Source organism: Anolis sagrei, chromosome 4 (assembly GCF_037176765.1).
Source record: "Anolis sagrei isolate rAnoSag1 chromosome 4, rAnoSag1.mat, whole genome shotgun sequence".
NCBI lineage: Eukaryota > Metazoa > Chordata > Lepidosauria > Squamata > Dactyloidae > Anolis > Anolis sagrei.
In genome coordinates, this window is record NC_090024.1 from 177739575 (window position 1) to 177759953 (window position 20379).

General features: G+C 41.8%; 1 protein-coding gene across 1 annotated transcript in view; it reads left to right on the forward strand.

Annotated features, from left to right (window-relative positions):
• Window positions 1–15061: 15061 nt before the first annotated feature.
• MOB3C (MOB kinase activator 3C) overlaps window positions 15062–20379 on the forward strand; it is a 45413-nt gene continuing 40095 nt past the window's right edge. The window contains exon 1 of the mRNA XM_060773448.2: window positions 15062–15249. The gene's annotated coding sequence lies outside the window, so the exon portion shown is untranslated. The remainder of the gene's footprint in view (window positions 15250–20379) is intronic.

A 20379-nucleotide genomic window follows, 5' to 3' on the forward strand; every position in this document is an offset into this window, starting at 1 on the left:
TGCCTCTGCTTGTAGTCCGTTTACACGATCTTCTTGCAGCAGCTGAGTATGTAATCCATCATTTTGTCTGCTTCCTTGCATCTGTAGTCAACTTTTCAATTCTGGCGTTGATGGCATTGTATTGTCGAAAGCCACATTGGGCTCACAACACACTACATCAAGGACTCAGCCCACTTCATTGAAAAAATCAGCAATCTCAAGCTAAATACAAATGACAAACTGATCAGCTTCGATGTGGTGTCTCTATTTACCATGGTCCCAGTTGCAGACACCATGGCACTCATCAACCAGAGGTTCCCAGAAGACATCACGGCGCTGTTTCACCATTGCCTCACCACCAGCTATTTTCAGTGGGACAATGAATTCTACGAACAGAAAGATGGAGTAGCTATGGGGAGCCCTCTCAGCCCAGTCATAGCTAACTTCTACATGGAACAATTTGAAAAACAAGCTCTTGAAACAGCAACCAAAAAGCCCACTATATGGTTCAGATATGTGGATGACACTTTCACCATTTGGAGCCATGGACAAGAAGAACTCAACAGGTTCCTGGACCATCTTAACAGCATCCACCCTAACATCCAGTTCACCATGGAAAAAGAAAAGGAAGGAAGACTGCCTTTTCTAGATGTCCTAGTCATCCGCAAACCAGATCAACAATTGGGTCACACCGTTTAGAGAAAACCCACACACACAGATAGATATCTACATAAAAACTCCAACCATCACCCAAGTCAAAAAAGAAGCACCATCAAAGCCTTGGCAGACCGTGCAAAAAGAATCTGTGAACCCCACCTCCTCCAAGATGAACTGAACCACCTCAACTGGGCTCTACAGGCCAATGGATATTCCACCTCAGACATCAGAAGAGCTGCAAGACCAAGAACAAGCCACGAGAGTCAAGATGAAGATCCACCCAGAGGAAAAGTGTTCCTGCCATACATCAAGGGAACCACTGACCGCATAGGGAAGCTGATGAGGAAACACAACATACAAACAAATCTACAAACCCACCAAGAAAATCCAACAAATGCTACGTTCAGCAAAGGACAAGAGGGATCCTCTCACCTCTGCAGGAGTCTACCGTATACCATGCAGCTGTGGACAAGTCTACATAGGGACCACCAAACGCAGCGCCCAGACACGCATCAAGGAACATGAAAGGCACTGCAGACTACTTCAACCAGAGAAGTCAGCCATAGCAGAGCACCTGATGAACCAACCTGGACACAGCATTTTATTTGAGAACACAAAAATGCTGGACCACTCTCACAACCACCATGTCAGACTACACAGAGAAGCCATTGAAATCCACAAACATGTGGACAATTTCAACAGAAAGGAAGAAACCATGAAAATGAACAAAATCTGGCTACCAGTATTAAAAAATTCTAAAATTAAAACAGCAGAGAGAAAAACAGGCAGGGACATCTAATCACCTTTCTAGAAGAGTTTGCTCCAGGCACAGTCAGCCCATTGTATGCTAATCAAGGTGGTCAATTGAAAAGATTCACACCTAGCCCAACTTACAAAAGCCCTTTGTCTCACCCTGGTCATTCCACAGATATATAAACCCCTTTTTTCCCAGCTCCAGCAGACCTCACCTCTGAGGAAGCTTGCCATAGATGCAGGCGAAACGTCAGGAGAAATGCCTCTAGAACATGGCCATATAGCCCGAAAAAACCCACAAGAACTGAGTTGATGGCATTGGTTTTAATGGCTTGTTCTTGGGCTGCAAGAATGATTATTTGATACACAACAAGATTAGTACACAGCAAACAAGATCACTGTGCTGGCTGTTGTATTAATTATTGTTGTTTTGTTGTTGTTATTATTATTATTATTATTATTATTATTATTATTATTATTATTATTCCTCCAGGTGTTATGAACTTCAGCTCCCAGAATTCCTGACCACTAGATTTTAAGAACCAAATTCTCTCACTATATGTGCCCAGGCCTCATTGTGCTCTTTTAGACAACCGCCTAGATTCTTTTTATGCCTGGTAACTTGTGCATGGAGAAGAATTTTTCACTCTTTCCCTTAATTTTGAGTTTCACTGGATGAGTGAAAAGATCAGGTCCTTGTGGCATATTGGGCTTCCTTCATTCCTCTTCCTCTGTCTTCTTGCTCCCCTTGTTGTCATGGAAACAGCAAATCACAATGACTCGGAGAGCCCTAAAGCAGAGAGCAAAACACTAAAACCAGACCGTGGGTGGACAAGGATGCCTTACTGCCTTTTTAGTAGTGATGCTTTCGCTTTGATATCTGTTTTTCAAATACCTGTATTCGGAGACCATTGCTGCTTCCCATTCACAAAACATGTTCCGCCCTGGAAGCCTTTTTTTTTTTAAAAAAAAAACCCCAATATTTTTAGCTTATATTTTTATCTTATGTTTACTTCTGTTGGCTCACTGTGATCTAAAGTTAATTGTTAGTCCCAGAATGTTGCTTTCATTCTGCTTAACATTCTTGCTAACTTCACTTTCCATTCCTTTTGAACAGCTTCTTAATACTGTACTTGTTTTATTTATTGTATCAGGAGCTGACCAAACAGTTTGAAAACTTGGCATTCTATTAAATATACTTTGACTAGTAGCTGGCCACTTGGAGTGCCTTTGGTGTTGCTATAAGAAGGTCCCCCATTGTGCACATGGCAGGGCTCAGGTTGCATTGCAATAGGTAGTCTATGGTTTGCTCTTCTCCACATTTGATTGTTGTGGACTCCACTTTGTAGCCCCATTTCTTAAGGTTGGTTCTGCATCTCGTGGTGCCAGAGCGCAGTCCGTTCAGCACCTTTAAAGTCGCCCAGTCTGCTGTGTGCCCAGGAGGGAGTCTTTCATTTGGTATCAGCCATTGATTGAGGTTCTGGGTTTTAGCCTGCCACTTATGGACTCTTGCTTGCTGAGGTGTTCCAGCGAGTGTCTCTGTAGATCTTAGAAAACTATTTCTTGATTTAAGTGGTTGGAAGTTCTGGCTGATACCCAAACAGGGGATGGGCCAGAGATGTCACTGCCTTTGCCCTTTCACTATTAGTTCCTACTGCCTGGCAGATGTCAGGTGGTGCAATACTGTCTAAACGGTGTAATTTCTCCAGTGGTTTAGGGCGCAGGCACCCCATGATAATGCAGCATGTCTCATTAAGAGCCACATCTACTGTTTTAGCATGGTGAAATGTGTTCCACCCTGGGCATGCATACTCAGCAGCAGAGAAGCAAAGCGCAAGGGCAAATGTCTTCACTGTGTCTGGTTGTGATCCCCAGGTTGTTCCAGTCACCTTTCGTATGATATTGTTTCTAGCATCCACTTTTTGATTGATATTCAGGCAGTGCTTCTTGTAGGTCAGAGAACGGTCCAGGGTAACTCCGAGGTATTTGGGTGTGCTACAGTGCTCCAGTAATCCTCAGAGCTCGAGATGCTTATCTGTTCTTAAGATGAAAAGCACATGTCTGTGTTTTAGATGGATTAGGAATCAGCTGGTTTCCCCTTTAATAGGCAGAAAGAGCACCTAGTGCTTCGGAGAGCTTCTGTTCAAAGCTCCCTTCTTGCGTGGTGATGGCACGATCGTCAAAACATCTGGAGGAGCACAGTTTGAGAAACACTGTCCTACAGGATTCCTTGATGGTCTCCCCTCCAAGTACTAACAGGGTCTGACCCTGTTTCATTTTCCCAAATCAACTGGTGCATTTTAAGATCATGCCATGCTACCTATCTAATTTCTAAAGAAGGTGCATATCAAGGGAAGAGCCACTAGAGGTCAGGATTGCACACTATTTGTCAAATAATTTCCTCAGCTGTTTGTGTCTTTTTATTCTGTGTGGCTTATATTTCAAAAGAAGAAACTGGCAAAACCATTTATTGAGTATTCCCTGCCTAAAAAAACCCTACCAAATTCACAGAGTTGCTTTAAGTTGTCAGGACTTGAAGGCATAGACATACACGCACACCTCTTTTCCCCACTTTTGGCTCGATCAGTCAACCATATAGCCAGTGCAGGCTATATGCAGTCTCATTATTGATTCTAGCAATTATTATTATTATTATTATTATTATTATTATTATTATTATTAAACTTTATTTGTACCCCGCTAGCATCTCCCGAAGGATTCGATGCGGCTTACACAGGCCGAGGCCTCAACAACACAACATAACAATACAATCTAAGCAAATCAAACAATTTAAAACAGAATAAAGCAAAGTAAACAACAGGCACAATACACTAAAAGCACAATAAAACTGGGCCGGGCCGGAAGGTGGGTACAAAGATTAAAAGTGCTGATGTGACAGGAGGTGTATAAAGGGCTTCTAGGGCAAGTGCGATGTGCGGTGTGCAGCAATCATTGGTTCTGATAAAGTGCTTATGGGACTTGGTAGTGGAGATTTCCTAATCTGGGAAGGTGCATCGGAAAAGCCAGGTCTTCAAGTTCTTTCTGAAGACAGCCAATGTAGGGGCCTGTCTAAGGTCTTTGGGGAGGGTGTTCCAGAGTTGGGGGGCCACCAGGGAAAAGGCCCTGCCCCGCGTCCCCACCAGGCGCGCTTGCGACGCCGGTGGGATCACGAGCAGGGCCTCTCCAGATGACCGAAGTGAACGCTTGGGTTCGTAGATGGAAATGCGGTCACGCAGGTAGGCTGGTCCCAAACCGTTCAAGACTTTGTAGGTAAGCACCTGCACCTTAAATTGGGCTCGGAATATAAACGGCAGCCAGTGGAGCTCCTTGAACAGGAGGGTTGACCTCTCTCTGTAAGGGGCCCCAGTTAGCATACTGGCTGCTGATCGTTGGACCAGTTGGAGCTTCCGAGCAATGGCCATACATCTGGATTTTACTTGTGGAAAAATACTCTTTCCCCCTAGAGATACATATTTTTAAGCAAAAGCCTTGCCAGTAGAACCTGGATGTCTTCTCTATCGTTGTAATCGTTCTGACACCGTAGGAAAGTACGCACTAATGCTAAAAGTGGGGCCCTGTTACTTTAACTGATGGAGGGGAAGCCATTGGGTAATGGTAGCCATAAAAAAGAAGCACAATGGCTGGGGATGATAACAAATTTAATATGATGAGGACTGGTGAAAAAATTATTCCTCTACTGTCTGTGTATCTCTGCCTCTCAAGTATGCATGTTTACTAAGATATCTATGTGTATCTGTGTGTATGCATCCTATCTCAGTCTACCTCTAATCTATCTTCTTTGGATGGAAGCAAATGAAGGAAGTACATTCTCGGCTAATGCCAGATCAGAAAGAAAATGCTTCCAGATGCAGAGGTGCATTTGTTTGATTGTTCCCAGAGGGCAATGTGATCTAATTGAAGCAAGAGGGAGGAGGGAAACAGTAAATGAGCTTAATTTTTGCAGCAGTGGGAGTATGTTTTTAAAAGCCACAGAATTTGGATTCTGAAACAAGCTAAATTGCCATGTGTTTGTAGTACAGATTCTGGAATGTAACCCTCCAGTTTTCTAATCCATTTGGATAGCACATTTTACTAAAACCTAGACCCAACATTGTTTGTCAGATTAAAAGAAAAACAGACAACAAATCTTATTAACTTTATGCTTGGGGTCGGCAAAGTGGGACCTTCAGGGTGCTTGAAGTTTGCAGTGGTTCCTACAGCAGTCTAGAATAGCTGTCAAAATGCTATAAATACAATAATGTTTGCAATTGCGGTATCTCAGTTCTTGGTGTGCTCTCTTCGCTGACATCCTCTTTGACTATTGAGAATAAAGCCTCTGATGTTGCCTTCAACTGCTCCGTGTCTTATCTGGTTTTCTGGAAAGCTTGAGGCGCCAACTCCAAAATCACAGTTCCTGCATAAGTTGAAAATCACTTAAAATGTTGAGTTGTTGGCCTGGAGGAACGCTTGCATATGGAAAGGAATCAATTGTTTTCTTCTTCACCCCAAACAACAAAATATTCTGCACCTGATTTGTGCCTGTATTATAACCAGAGCTGATACAAAAAACTCTACTACCTGTTGTTCCAGGACTTAACCCTAGTACTGAATGTATATTCTGGTGCAAAGTAAGCCCTGACTGTTTCTATCATCTTGTTATTAGTCATATAACTTCAGCAAATGCTCTCTATGAATAGAACTGGTCTTTACTTTTGTACAGTATTTCTTACTGAAATGCTTGTTTTTGAATATCTGTATTTGCATAAAATACATAACAGCATATTCAGGTGATGGGGCCCAAATCTAAAAACAAAATGCATTTATATTTCATATAGACTTTATACACATGATTTTATACACATGATTTTATACACAATATTTTAAATAATCTTGGTCATGAAACAAAGACTAGGCACGCTGAACCATTAGAAAGCAAAGGTGCCATCCATGTGGATGATTTTGAATTTTGGAGTATTTAAGATTTCAAAATTCTGGATAAGGGATGCTCTACCTGAAATGCAATTTTATTCCCTTCTGAAATGCAGTGTTTGGGTATAGCCTTGTTTGAAGTGTTATGCAGAAGTTTGATTAGTCATGTTCTAAAAGGCTAAATTAACTCTGGAACAAGGACAAAATAAAACAGGTAGGATGCTTTAGACCAGACATTTCTTCAGGTAATTCAGCAAAACATTCTATGATTCTATGTTCCAAAAGCTTACATTCAAACTGGAGCAAGGATAGAACAAAACGGGTAGGATGCTTTAGACCAGACATCTATTTGGGTAATTCAGCAATATGTCCTTGATCTAAACCATTCATATGGACGTCTTTAAACAATGCTGTGGTTGGAGTACCAGATGAGGACAGGGAAGACTTCAGGCTCAGATACAGTACCTGCTAGACTCTGAAACTCATTGTGTGACCTTGGGCTCTTGATGATAAACTACTGCATGGGGCTGTTGTAAAGATCAAAATGGGATTGAAAACATATTGGAAACAAAGATGCATAAGGTGATTGATGAGAGAAGGGAGCCTAGATAATGCCTGCCCTTTCATGCTTTCAGGCAGACATAATTTTCCCCTTTTGTCCCAAGCATATTGTCTCTTGGTCTAACCCTCCCAATGATGGATGCTAACTTCACCTATACATGAGAACCAGCTCCACCATGTTTCCCCGAGAGGCTCCAGAATGGACCAGGCATGTCCAACTATGGCATGTTGGAGCTTGCATAGTGAATTACTCTCCCAGTTGAAATATATAAAAAAGAAAAGGTAAGTGCATATAACTGTGTGAAGGAACCCTCTCTCCAATGTTTTCCTTGACCTAAGCAAGCTAGTATAGCTTTGAACATAGACCTTTTACCATTTGACTTCCTACCCCTACCTCTTTGGGACTGCTCTGTAATTACTTCACTTTGATAGCATGAGTCCTTATGGGGGCATTAAATCAAAATCACTATTGTAGGCAATGGAGGAGGGGGTTCTTTCCTTTAGGAACATTATATATTTATTTAGAATATTTATACTCTGCTCTTCGACCACAAACTCTTTCAGAGTAGCTTCCAAATTGGCAGTGTCTGCCCTCAAGCTTACAATATAAATAAGACATGACACACACACAAAAAGAGAATGCCAGTGAGCTCAAGGATTAAGTGCAAATGATACTTTCTCTTCTTCTCTGTGTGGCCAGGACATTGGCAGGATGGAGAGAAGACCTTCCATCTGCTTCTGCGTTTATGGAGGAAGAGGAGGAGGAGGAATGTATATCACTTCTTTGTATACACTACACTCAAAATATCCTGCTACAAGGCATGAAAACAGTCACAAATATAAAGACACCAACTAAACAATACCAGGCATAATTTCTCCCCATAAATGATTGTTCAAAAATTGTTTCAGAATAACTAACTACCTAACAAGAAAGGGCTTTATATTAAGACAATTTATTTATAATCCATAGCTAACAGGAAGGCTCCCCTTTCACTTAGGAGGTTGTAGCAGTAGAACAAGCTGAGCCATTCCCCAGCTTCATGTGTTGCAAAGATAGACTAAAACATTGTCTTGCCCAGAGAATGAATGGCAAATGTTCTTTCCTCCAGCAAATGCTCATTACGGGCACACACAGTTATCTCTTTAACATGACCCAAACAGGGCGGAAAACTTCAGCTGTTCTCAGAAGCTTTCACCCTCCTGATAATAGGCCAGAGAACCATTAATGCTTCAAGGTCAAAGGTCAAAGAACACTGTGCAGCTGTTGTAATCTGAAATCATGAGAGGGGAGACATAGTATGAAGATATGGTATGAAAGAAGATGGGGTATGAAAACATGAGAAGATATGATATGAAAACAGGAAAGGGTTCCAAGTAAAAAAAATACCAGTGACTGAGAGCCTGCAATGGGAGATATAAAGTACCCCTCAGACAGAACTGTATCGTGCTTTCTATCTCTTCTACTAAAGGACGTCATTTCCTCCTGTTAGCCATCTCCTCAATAACTATTTGTCTGTAGATGGAGAGTGTATAGTCTCTATCAACTGCATCCATCAATCTATGGCCAGATACAGAACCATGATATCATCTTAAAGAACCTCTGGAAGATCAAGAATCCTTGCTTATTTTGCATCTAGCTATAGGTGCACAGCCAAAAGATATGCTAATATGCCCCCACTCTCTGCTAAATAGCCCTCAATCTGTGGCTGAGATCAGATGAAAAACTCCCTCCAGGGCACATAGAAGGCTGGGCAACTTGAAAGATGCTGAACAGACTGCACTCTCGTACCACGAGATGCAGAGCCAATCTTAAGAAATGGGGCTACAAAGCGGAATCCACAACCTGCAAGTGTGGAGAAGAGCAAACCACAGACCACTTATTACAATGCAATCTGAGCCCTCCCACAATGTAGGACCTTCTCACAGTGACACCAGAGACACTCAAAGTGGCTAGCTTCTGGTCAAAGGGAATCTAGTATAATGCCAAGTTTTTAACTCTGTTGGTGTTCTTTTTAAAATACATTATAACTGTTCCCTCAATTCACTTCTGACACAATAAATAAATAAATAGCTGGGAATGGGGAGCATAAGAGGAAAAGTGAGTCTCAAATAGGTGGAAAGTGTTGTGTGAGGAGTGTAGTGAAGTCCTCCCACATCATCAACCATTTTGAACTTGAATATTTATATGTCACGAACAGAATTTAAGCCAATAGTTGGAACACACCATGGTTGTACAATAAGACTTTGCTCTTAGCTTGGGGTCTGAGAGCTACTTTCTACTAAATTTGCTCCTTATTACAGTGAAGAGTTTTTGAGGGCACAGATGAAATAAAGTCATGTTCTTAGAAAGCCACATAAGCAATTCATGGTAGCTGCTGCCAACTTTATCAGTGAAATGATTGTTCCACTCTAGAACTTCAAAGGAGTTAACCAAGATGCTTAGGCTACATTAGAAATAACTTTCAGCACTTGGGCTTGTTCCTACAACCAAGAGCAAATTTGCTGCCTCAGAAGGCAAACATCACAGCAAGGATTCACCATGTGGAATTTAGAAGTGGTTCAGATATACTCAGAAGTGACAGAGAGGTAGTTTTCCAAAGCAATGTATGCAGTGGAGCAAATTCTATTTAATTAATAATATGGTTGCCATTATTTCAAGCAATTTCTGACTCAAACTCCATGTCCTGACTTTTTATGTTCATATTAGCATGAGGTTTCTTGCTTATACATTAGTTCTTGGTCAAAGGGAACAAAGTCATGGCAGAAAGTAAGGCTATGTTATTTTATTCATTCCTTTACTATCCAACTGTTCTTCTAATGCAGAATCAATTGTGGTTGCAACATGAATTAAAGCAAAATGTGATAAAACCCTGCTCAGTTATATTATTGAAGGACCATTAACCTACTATATTAAGACCAAGCACTGAATCAAAACAATTTAAAATAAACAACAAGAAAGGGAAACACTATAATTCCCCATATTAAAAGACACTTCCAGAGCAACTATGTAATGGCCCATAGCTGTCTGAATAATAGGATACTTGTACTCCAGAGAAGGGCAAGCAGGCAGAAGGCCAACCACATCATCCATGAAAGATGTTCCACAACACCCCAGCTTTGTACCTGAACAGATGCTTCTCAGTCACAGATGATCAGAATATTAAACACAGCCTCTTTCGGGACCAAAATGCACACACTGCAAGGCAATAACAGATCAGATTTGCTTGATTGCTGCTTTCCCCCAGTTAAACATCCTCGTCAGTAATAAACTTCAGCATAAAATATGCCTGGCTAGTTGCTTTTCATCAGAAACTTCCCAAACCTATTCTATTCTATTCCCCTGCATGATTCCATATAGACAGATAGACAAACACACAGATGAACCCTGGGAAGGATTTCGAAGTTCTGAAATCAAAAGATAGGAGGAACAGTCAACATCATCCTATTGATATTTCATTATTCTAGGTGTAAGAACATTATGTAAAGAAGCGGCTTTTGAGCAAAGTTTGCACATTGTCACCACAGTAATGTAATTTGATACAAAAAGAATAGCTGTGTTCATACAATGAAAACGGATTATTTCTATACTTCATTCATTGTCTTCAGTCACTTTTTTGCTCCCTCTTCTATTTTCCTTTTCTCTTTGGTGGAATGATAGCACCTAGGACGGATTGCTTGGATCAGGCAAGTTAGCTTTACATCTATGAGATTAGCTATATTGAGGGAAGAACCAGACTGTCCTGAAAACAAATAGGAGTCTTAAAGTTTAGGGCTTTGTAGATAAGATCTTGCACATTGAATTCTAGCCAGGCTGATAACTTCAGCGTCACTGGATATGTGCATGTCATGCCTTCCAGTATCAGTTAACAAGAACACAAGTGTTTCCTGCACAAGCTGTGGCTTTCTTAATTCATTCTGGGGTGGTCCTTCACAAAACACATGACAGCATCCAGTTCAAAGACATCTAAAGAGGAAAATAAGTCATTATGATGCAACTCATGATTCTTTGGTGCCCTTTCTGGTGCTGTCTCTTAAATCTGTATGACTGGTAGAATTTACTTTCAGGTCTGCTTTATCATTGTTCCCTGTAGTATTTCCCATAGTTGTCTGCTTACAAGAGCTCATGAGTAATACTTCCTCATAATTTGCTCAATCTGTGCCAAATGTGACAGCAGCAGTATTAAGTGACACCGAAAGGCTTTCCAAATTTTGCTCTTGGCAGCTTGTGTAGTAAGAGGAGATGTTTTCAGGCATTTCCTGGACAAATTGTCATGGCTGCATTAACTTGGATCTACATAGAAAGACTGGAAGTCTACCCTTTCAGATCTTTCAGTGAGTTCAACCAATATATAGGGCAGAAACAAGACAAAAACTGATTTTGGAGAAGGGATAGCTAGTTTTCTGTCCATCACAAGAAAATGAATGAGGGTTTTTTTCATATTGTATACTAGGGACCCCATGGAGAAGCACTTCTCTATTTCTGTGTTATCTAAGGAAATAAACTATTTTATGTCACTCCTGTGGATGTGCAGCTGTAGGGCATTTACCTTACAATCATTTATTTACCAGGCATATTGTTTTCTATTATTGTAAATATAGCAGGGGCTTGCACTGTATGGTCCTTATGGTTTCTTCAGATTCTGAGTCTGTAAAGCGTTTTATACTTTCTTATAGCACTTCAGTGGGGGTAATTTTTTATTTTATTTCTTTTAGCAATCCTGATATTAGGTTCTTGTGGGTTTTTTCAGGGTATAGAGCCATGTTCTAGAGGCATTTCTCCTGGCATTTCGCCTGCATCTATGGCAAGCATCCTCAGAGGTAGGATGCTCAGAGGAAAAATATCAGGAAAAATCCTGATATTTTTCATGAAGGGTGATCTATAAATACTGTAAATAAATGAATGAATGAATGAATGAATGAAATGGCTGACACTCATTGATAGATTTGCTATGTTTGTATCCTGTCCTGATAGCCAATGAGACAAATTGGTCAAGAAAGTAACCCATGGCAACTGTAATAAAGGTATAAGGTTATATAGGAAAATTGTTCTTTTCCCTGTAAACTCAAAATTGATCCAGAATAAATTTTCAGGATTTCTTAAAAAAATACTCTACTAATTTAGAGCGACAGAGGATCAGTTACTTGAGAAAAAAGTTATCTTGCAGAAGGGTACAGGTTTGTGACAAGCAGCAAACCAGCAAACTCGAGACATTAGTGTCCCTGTATGGTATCTGCTCATCCATTGCTTTAAAAAGGCAGTGAAGAATGACAAATTCTTTTGGTACACTTCTTCCTCTCTTGTGTCTCAAACTGCTTGATTTGTAGTGTCAGCATGGGCTGGTTAAGAATGCAAGTACAAGCATGGAGACCTTTTCCATGTATGTTTGTGGTTTTTGACTTCTGCTTTTTTTCTTTTAAAACAAGTGTTGTTTATTTTTTAATGTCTTGGACTAAGAAAATATCATTATGGCTGGGCAAAAGATGACAAAATTGGCTTGAATACCCCAAAGACACTGGATCTTGTCTGATCTTGGAAAGTAAGCAACATCAGATCTGGATAGTAAAAGAGATCACTAGGGAATACCAGATGCCTTAGGCTATATTTTGTTGTAAGCCACCCCTAGTCCCTTTTGGGAGAGGGGGTGAGATACAAATAAAGATTATTATTATTATTATTATTATTATTTGATACATAAAAAATAGTACACACACATTGATCACACATTGGACACTTCTCAAGTGTCTAGGTCTGTGTGATGTATTGGTGAATAATGTGTGCAGATCCTAGTAGGGTGGCCTTTTGCAGCTGACAGATGGCAATTTTGTCAGTGCCAATTATTATTAAGTACAGGCCAAGGTCTTTAGGCAATGCACCCAGTGTGCTGATCACCACTGGGAGAAGAAGCCCCCAATGGCGCAGTGGGTTATACCCCTGTGCCAGCAGGACTGAAGACTAACAGGTTGCAGGTTCAAATCTGGGGAAAGCACAGATCAGCTCCCTCTATCAGCTCCAGCTCCTTATGTGGGGACATGAGAGAAGACTCCCACAATGATGGTAACACACCAAAACATCCGGGCAGACAGCCAATTCTCTCACACCAGAAGTGACTTGCAGTTCCACAAGTCACTCCTGACAAAAAAAAAAAAGCCCACTGGGGCCACCTTGACTGGCTTGTGCCAGAGTCTTTGGCGTTCTATCTTTAAATCCTTATATCGTGTAAGCTTTTCTAGTTGCTTCTTGTCAATCATCATCATCATCATTTCAGATCAAGACAATGCCAGATCACATTTGAGTATACACTGCCTAAGAAATTCCTATGAAATTCACAGTTCGACAGATGATTTGGAAGGCACATACACATTCTCTGTTTAACCTTAGCTGGTTAACAGTGGGATGAGAAGCCCTCTTTCCTCCAAAGCATTTTCATTAACAGCAGGACACAGGGCTGAGACATCACTTCTCTCAAATTGCCCCTATGTCAATTCCCTGACTAAAACGGCCTTCATGAAATGATTCCTCTGAGTGTACTTCTGGGCAAGAGTTTGAATTATTGGCAGTAAAAAAAGCACTGTGCAGCTGTTCAATCTTTTCCACCTTAACACAATTTTGTTTGAGAGTATGTGTGGGTGGAAAGACAGGAAACATTGAACAAGTGGTGAAGAAATGTATGAGAGGGTTTCAAATAGAAGAAGAAAGATTTGTGAATATCCTCTCTAGGATATTCTGTAAAATTTCACAATAAAGGCCTCATTTGGAAGTACCCAAAAGGTGGAAACCATACTATCATATGGGGTCTGAGCTCTGCCACATGCATAATGGAGGACCTTCTTACAACAACACCAAAGGTATTCCAAGTGGCCAGCTTCTGGTAAAAGGAAATTTAGTATAATGCCAAGTTTTTAACTTTGTTTGTGGTTTTTCCTATACATTATAAATGTAATCTCATTTTGCTTCTGATGCTATATATATATAGTTTTTCTGCCTAATCTCTAACATGCCACTCCCATGACACTGTTCTCTTTTCCACCACGAAAGCAGTCCTCTTATCTTCTGAAACAGCTTAACTTTTGGTCAGAATATCTTATTGCTTTAGAGATGCACAACTGTAATTTAGAGACCTCAACGATTTATTGGAAATATGGGCAGGCAGCCTATATCTTTTGGACCTTGTTCATATCTTCTCTATTTGCCTCTTCTACTTTTTGTTCTTCTTACCCTTTTTCTGGCCTTTATAACTGCATTTTAAAAATCAAGTGAAAATATATAGGATAAAAGAGAGAAAGACAAATGTTGATTTTAAAGTAGCCGCAAAGTTGTTATAAGGGTACATTGTATTAGATATAATTCAGTGAATAGTACCGGAATGAGCCCCCGGTGGTGCAGTGGGTTAAACCGCTGAGCTGCTGAGCTTGTTGACTGAAAGCTCACAGGTTTGAATCCGGGGAGCGGCGTGAGCTTCTGCTGTCAGCCCCAGCTTCTGCCAACCTAGCAGTTCAAAAACATGCAAATGTGAGTAGATCAATAGGTACTGCTCTGGCAGGACGGTAACGATGCTCCATGCAATCATGCTGGCCACATCTGCATATCTAAGGTTGTTAATGTTTCTTCCAGCAATTTTAACCCCAACCTTGCATTCGTCAAGCCCCGCACATTTCATGATGTATTCTGCATACAAGTTGAATAGGTTGAGTGAGAGTATACAACCTTGCCGTAGGCCTTTCCCAATCTTGAACCAGTCTGTTGTTCCATGGTCAAACCCATTTAAACCATGGTTTAGACCCATTGCGCCACCGGGGGCTCCAACCATTAGTTAGAAACACTACAACGAGCTTACGGGCTAAATCCCATAACTGAAACTTGCAAAGAGTGAGAAGAAGAATGGCAGCAACCGGGATGGATTTTTAATGTTTTCGTCTGGAATTTCCCACGCGTGCAACCTGATCTCAAAGTCCGTCTTCAACTGGAGCCACGAGAAACGAAAATGTAGCGGATCTGAGCGAGTGGGGGGGCTGGGTTTGGGGAAAACCCAGCGCGGGAGTTTCCCAAGGCTGACTTTCCCAAGGCTCCTCTTCCTTCCCCAGCCTTTGGGGCGACCAAGGCAGGAGCGCCACAAGGGGAAGGTGGGAGGGAAAGCAGGCAGTGGGCGAGGAAAGGCAGCCCTCCTCCTCCCCCCCCCCCCTCTAGACCCAGTCAGGATGTGACATCACTGGTGGGGCAGAGCGAGAGAGAAGAAGGCAGGGAGTTTCTTTCATGAAAACCCCAGCGAAGGGCTTGTCTTGTGGAGCAACTTGAAGCCCTCGAGCTCCTGGTCGCGCCTTCTCAGTTCCACCTTGGCTGGAGGAACCCGGCTCTTGCACCGTTTCTACAAGGTAACAAGCTTTGATTCCTATTAGCTGGGAGTTCAAAGTGGTCGGGTTTTTTGTTTGTTTCTTTTGCCTTTTCTCCCCCAAACGGGAACGCGAAAGCGCCTCCAAACTCAGAGTAAAAGTCTTTCTGGGTTTGCTCAGCCTTGTGGTCCGGTGAACAAGATGATCCCTTTTCACGTCTTGGATTTCTCACCGTGTCACCCTTTGTGGTCTCAAAGGGGCGCGATTTGTGGTCGAGGGGCATTTTAGGCAGGCGATTGAGCTCCGGAAAGGTGTTTGCTAATATTTGTGGCGTCCACATGCTGCTGGGAATCAACAAATGACTTTTAAATCAAATGTTTACTGGGGAGAGAAAGAAAGAGAATGAGAGAGAGAGAGAAGGGAAAAAATCTAGAGGAAGTTTGCCAGCGCTATTAGGTCTTGTTGGTGTTGGGTGGCCGCCAGTTGCCACTTCGCAACCCGCCAAGGAAACTACAAACACTCAGTGTCCGATCATGCTTGTAGTAGGATTGAATCATCTCATAATTGGGTGTACTGAAGGCTGAAGCCTCAATGTTTGCGACAGATTATAATCCCCAGTTAGAATTATACTCAAGGGAGAGGAGTGTGAGTTCCAATTCCCTGATACCAGAACGTTGAAAAATTACTTTTTTGAAATTCTACAATACATACATATGCTTCCATTCTGACCACTGGCCCTGTCAGCTGTAAGACTGTGGAACTTGTTGCCTCTTACAAGGAACTTTCCCAGGCTCTGCCTAATGATGTTCAAAGTTTCCAAACCATTTAAAAGAGAACTGATGACTTACTAAAGTTGTGACAAATCCTCCCGATCAAGACACACATTGTTTTTGAGTAGGTGTACATAGGTTGTACTAAAGCAGAACTGATTATATGCAGGACATAGTTTGCAGCCTGCCCTGAAGCATTGTCAATGGACTATTTCAATAAAGCACTCGTAATCCTCAGGGACTGGGGCGACCAATATGATCTTGTCTTCTAACATATCTGAGAATTTAGACCAATCTGCCTTTCTGAGGCCTCATAGTTGGGAACAATTGGCATACTATCAACCAATGCTGTGTGTTTTGCATTGGTAGTCCCACTGCACAATGCTGTCACTCACACATAAGACAAATAAGACATCTCCCACTGTTGTAGGATGGTGGGAGCTTACTATCATGAATAGTTTGTGCAATCGTTTGTGCAGTTCAGCCAAAGAGAGGGCAGCCTCTCCATTTTTATCCTCCTGAGCATAGCCCCATACATGGCTATGGCTGTTAAAGTCACCAGTTGTTACTGCCCTTTGGTGCCTATCAAAGTTCTCAGGAGAGAAGAAACAAAACTCTTCATTTGGGGGCTTGTACATAGAGGTAATCATAATATTATTAAGATCTACTGTTATAACCTCTGTATTGTTTTCTTCAGTGTTATGGGCACTGCTGACGTGGAGGCCTGGTTTTACAAAGACAGAACTTCCATATTGCGCATGTAGTCTTTACATCACTAAGGTCATTCCTGGAACTTTTGGTCATTTCTGTTGTTTATCCCTATGTGTTTCTTGGACACACAGCACGTCACATTTCTTATCTCTGAACAGTTGTAAAGCAGTTGTTCTTTGGCAGCTGACATACCTTTGATGTTGATTGAGATTATTGTCATAGTTGGTCCTGAAAAGGTCAATTGGTTTGTTTGGTTGCATGCTGCAAGTTGCTTCTGGTGTGAGGGAATCAGGTGTCTATAAAGATGTTGCCCAGGGGATGCCCAGATGTGTTACAATCCAACAGGGAGGCTTTTCTCATGTCCTCCATTGACAATGATGAAGTAGCTTCCTGCTTTTTCATTTGGGCTACTTCAGTTGAGCCAGGGTTTCTTTATCCAGGGCATACCCTTTCCACATACTAACTTTATGACTCAAGAATCCAGCATGGTTTAATGCAGTGGTTCTCAACCTGTGAGTCCTCAGGTGTTTTGGCCTATAAGTCCCAGAAATCCCAGCCAGTTGGGATTTCTGGGAGTTGAAGGCCAAAACATCTGGGGAACCACTGGTTTAGAGGTTTGAGTATTGGAAGCTCTGAAGACCAAGGTTTGAATTCCCACTCAGACATGAAAGCCTCTGGCCTCTGGCCAGTCTCACTTGTTCAACTTCAGAGAAAGGCAGTGACAAATGTCTTCTGAACAAATCTGGCCAAGAAAATGCTATGACGAGGTTGTCTTCACACTGCAATAAGTCAGAAATGACTTGAAGGCACATAATAAAGGTTACAGAGACGTGTCATGGACCATGTGCAGAATGTCTTAACTAGAGGAAGCACAGCCTAGACCTCTCTATTATATCCATTATATCAATAGCAAGCCGTGGAGGCCGTGACAGACTTTGTATTTCTAGGTGCAAAGATTACTGCAGATGCAGACTGTGGCCAGGAAATCAGAAGACGCTTACTTCTTGGGAGGAGAGCAATGTCCAGTCTCGATAAAATAGTAAAGAGTAGAGACATCAGACTGGCAACAAAGATCCGCCTAGTCAAAGCCATGGTATTCCCTGTAGTCACCTACGGATGTGAGAGCTGGACCTTAGGGAAGGCTGAGCGAAGGAAGATCGATGCTTTTGAGCTGTGGTGTTGGAGGAAAGTTCTGAGAGTGCCTTGGACTGCGAGAAGATCCAACCAGTCCATCCTCCAGGAAATAAAGCCCGACTGCTCACTGGAGGGAAAGATACTAGAGACAAAGCTGAAGTACTTTGGCCACATCATGAGGAGACAGGAAAGCCTAGAGAAGACAATTATGCTGGGGAAAGTGGAAGGCAAAAGGAAGAGGGGCCGACCAAGGGCAAGATGGATGGATGGCATCCTTGAAGTGACTGGACTGACCTTGAGGGAGCTGGGGGTGGTAACGGCCGACAGGGAGCTCTGGCGTAGGCTGGTCCATGAGGTCACGAAGAGTCGGAGACGACTGAACGAATGAACACATCAATAGCAAGAGCTCCTTGGGCAAAGAGCATCTTACTAGGCAGGTTTCAGTTCCTTCATTGAGACATACAGAGGATTATCCAGGTTGAGTAGAAGAGGGCCATTAAGAGCTGAGTGTGAATCACAGCAGAGTTTGTTTACCACTGCTTGGCACTCTTTCAAAGGAGGATTTCTTTGTGTTAGTTTGTTGCCTGTCATCTTATAATACTTTACCTTGGAATAATTCTTGAAGCAGGCTGATGCATTGTTAATTAATTGTGTGTGTGTGTGTGTCCTGAAACATGCTGTTTGAATTGCCTGTCTCCCTAAACTGATACTGCCCAAACCGACCTTTTAAATGTGAACCCTATGGGGTACTTTGCCAAGGGGAAGGGAGCCACGGTAATTTCCAAATAACTGCTCACTACAAATGATTTTATATGCTATGGGTCACATCTCTTGCTGCAGCTTGTTAAAAGCACAAGTTGTCATTAATAATCCTTATAGCATTTTTCAGTGCAGAAAGTGCTTTGCAGTTCTTCTTTCGCACAACCATGCAAATAAATTCAGTGAGTTTACTGCCAGATAATGTATAGGAGAAGAATTAGAAGTATGGGAAATAAACTTGAGTCTTCTCACCTCCAAACCCACACATTAGCCATACCAGGGATCAAAGACTTTAATATACACATTGCTATACTCATATAGTTTGCCACACATCCCTGCAACAATAGTAGTAGTTTCTGTTTGTGTGTTATCCTAGTTAGGTAACTTTACATAGGCAAGAGCAGGGCCATTGTGCAAGTCTAAACTCATCCCTCAGCCAACACTGATCATCATTGTAAAACTAGTGCAAATATTTGTCAACAGCAAGATTTGGGCTAGAGATGGGAAGGGTCATGAATACCTTCTCCACCCGCAAGCACTTCATTGTCACCAACTGCTCCATGGATCTTCATGAAATATAGCACGAAGGCCTAAAAACAGATCTGGAAGCAATTTGGATGAACTTGTTAATGCAGCTCCAGCCAAAGGACTCAGTTATAACTGCAAGATCATTTATTTTTAATGCATTTGCAAGCCTATCTTCAGATCTTTACACCAAGTGATCTGAGATAGAGACAAGACTGTTTGAATTGGGGTATATGTGTGTCCTTTGCTTATTGTAATGTTCTAGCTTATTGCCTAAAGAAGGCTTAATTTGGGGGTCCTGCTTGTACAGGGTTCTCAATAACACAGAAAATAACCCATATGAGTTATCTTTTCCTAAGTAAAAATGCAGGCTTATCATATGAATTTGGGGGGGGGGGGGGGGCAGAGAGCCATGCAATGTCATGAGTGGCACAAATAATACAACTAGCTGCAATTTTAAAGCATAGAGAGACCCTCTGCATGAATAACATGTGAAGGGGATTGTTATGTTTGGGTACTAAATCTAAAGCACATGACTGATTTTAGTAAATATGGTCTTGGACCAATCCTTGGTCACTGGACCAATCAACTTGTGTGGGGAGGTGCCCATGGCTTTCCTTTGGGACTCAATTCCATCGAATGCAGTGGTTCCCAACCTGTGGGTCTCCAGGTGTTTTGCCCTACAATGCCCAGAAGTCCTAGCCAGTTTATCAGCTGTTGGGATTTCTGGGAGTTAAAGGTCATAATATCTGGAGACCGACAGGTTGAGAACAATTGATCTAATATGCCTCAGTGGGGCATACTAGCTAACACACTCTTTGATCACAGACTCACTGACTCAGTGCACATGTGAAACATGTTTTTCTATGGGTGTGCAATGCATGGCAGGATTGCTCCATGTGTAGAGGTGATGCTTTAATTCCTGTGAGGAGGCCTATCTGCATTCCCTTGAAAGAGCTTGCCATTCCATTCTACTATTTGTGTTAAAATTTGTATTTAAAAAGCTATCAACTATGGGAGTAGGTTAGATCCCCAGAGAACCGCTTTCAGAACATATGTACTAATAGACATTAACAATAATGTCAAACACAATAGAAATAACTTAGGAGTGCTCATATTGATTTGTGTGATGCAAGAAAATGATGTCAGGCTCTTGACCAATGACTTTCTCTCTCTTCGTTGCCTTAAGTGTGTTCTCAGCCTTTGGATCCTTTCACTTCCTCGAGATTTCTCATAAAGCAAGCATAGTTGGCTTCCTTTCCCTAAACTCTGC